We start from the raw sequence: 2,253 nt of genomic DNA on the forward strand, positions 1-2,253 counted from the left end.
AAGCTGTTGGCACGACTCGTAGTGAAGTGATGGCATGTTCTCTCTGCATGTATGAGTTTTCTCCAGGTAATCTGGGTTCCTCCCACAGACCAAAAACATGTATGTTAGACTGATTGGTAACTCTAAATTGTCCCTAGGTGAGAGAATGAATGGTTGTTCATCTTGTTTGTCTCTATGTGTCCCTGTGATGGACTGGAGACCTGTCCAGGGTGTACCCCACCCTCTCACTCAGTAATTGCTGGACATGGGCACCAATGACCCCTGTGAGCCATAAAGGAAGAAGCAGGTAAAGGTAATGGACGGATGGAATGTTGGTGCACATCAGCTTTGTATTTAGTTTTAAAAAGTTAAGCACAAAAAGGATCACTGAAGTGAGTGAATTTGGCGTGTTTTGAAAACAAGCGAGGCAGACATTTACTAAATCTTGCTCCGTGTCAACCCAGTTGAGTTCTGCTCCACACCTCTTTTTGTTCTACGGCGCTTGCTTCCTTTCTGAGCGCTCACCTCTGTGCGGGATGTGGTTGGCTTCATCTGTGATTTATGAATGGCCAGAGGCAGCATGAAGACAAACTGGCCTGTGCGACTATTTTGAAGAAATGTTTTATGGAAGAGCATACACTGCAACGAGGGAGTGACCAAGAAACACCACCTTCCATTTAGAAAAAAAAAAGTATAATTTTCTGTGTCTCAGTCTGGCCCATCCATCGTCTATGACAAGTAAGATATTGACTGTTCATAACTTTTCCATCCACTGTCAGGCATCAAAGTGTTACTCTTGCACCATTTTATAGGGTCAGAGTGGTTTAATCTTCCCAGAAATGCCACTCACTTCAGTTCACCAGAAAGTTTAATTTAAGCACAAACCCCTCCTCAGGAAAAAGAAAATAAAAAAAGGTGAAAAGGTTCCCAGTATGAGGTTGTTAGGGGAGGGGGGGATGGGATTGTTGATATTCTGAAGAAGGAGCAGTGATCGTTTTACTGGCACGTTTGGTGACTCATACGTGACTCATAACGTAGGAGGGAGTGAACGGTGTGTGTGCGTGTGCGTGTGCGTGTGTGTGTGTGTGTGTGTGTGTGTGTGTGTGTGTGTGTGTGTGTATCCAGGCAGATAACAAGTCATGTGATTGTCTCTTCTCTAAATCTCAGGCAATAACATCCTGCTTACGGGAAAAAGCGCTGATGTCTGTCAGATGAATCTATAGGAATGACCATAAAGATGAAGGGAAAAAAAAAAAAAACGACTCAAAGAGCCTTTCTGGATGGAAGTTTCTGGAACAAAATGTCCACCCTAAAGCTCCAAGAGGAGTTCTTGACTTTACTGTGATTGAATACTGAAAACCTTTTGAAAGGTTCAGGACAACACTTCATAATGAAGTCCATCAAAAGACTGAACGTTAGCAAAGTAATTACACAGGTTGTTTTAAATGAAGTTCGGTGGAACAGTTGTGAGCAGTAACTATCTTACATGCTGCATAGACAATACTACATCCCATTTAGCTCATTCCTGAGATTTGGAAAATTAGTATGTCATGTATGACTGAATTACTGAGATGCAAACTAACAAAATTGTATTTATCACTGCAGCTATCACAACTTTCCATGCACAAGACAGCCATATTGGGTTTTGTTGTCAGGGCTGGTCGAATTTCTGAGTCTAAATTCAAGCTTTGGATCAGGTGGATCAGACCACATGGTCTTCAGTGTGAATAACCGTAGACCATTTACATGACCACGCTGTAAAAATGATACTTTTACATGAACTTCCATAAAATGTCTGTTGAGATTGGAGCCGTTTTATGACAGTAGCAAATCACCAGTGGTGGCCATGGTTTTGCTAATCCTCCAATGGCTAATAGCAAAACTAAGGTTTTGTTTAGTGGATTAGCATTGTCACTAACTTTGGAAACTAATTTTTCATTCAACCTTTATTTCAACAGATAAATCACATTGAGCCTCGAAGACACATTTACAAGTGAGACCTGTTTGGACAGACAAAAACCAGTGGTTAACTGGACACATGTAGGAGTTGGAGGTTAAAAAAATTCCTATCAGACTTTTTTCTTGGCTGAGAAAAACCCCTAATATTGAAAAAACACATTGCACTAACAAGCACATATTTACGTAGACATTCTGCAATAGAGCAGAGCAGGAAGAAGGAAGAGACGAGAGCGGTCAACAACGTCTACAGATGCTCTCGAGGTCACTGTAATCAGTCGATGTCCTCCGGTGAGATCCATAAACATTCTCGAGGTA

The sequence above is a fragment of the Nematolebias whitei genome, chromosome 15 (genome assembly GCF_014905685.2).
Source record: "Nematolebias whitei isolate Nwh7 chromosome 15, NemWhi1, whole genome shotgun sequence".
Taxonomy (NCBI): Eukaryota; Metazoa; Chordata; class Actinopteri; order Cyprinodontiformes; family Rivulidae; genus Nematolebias; species Nematolebias whitei.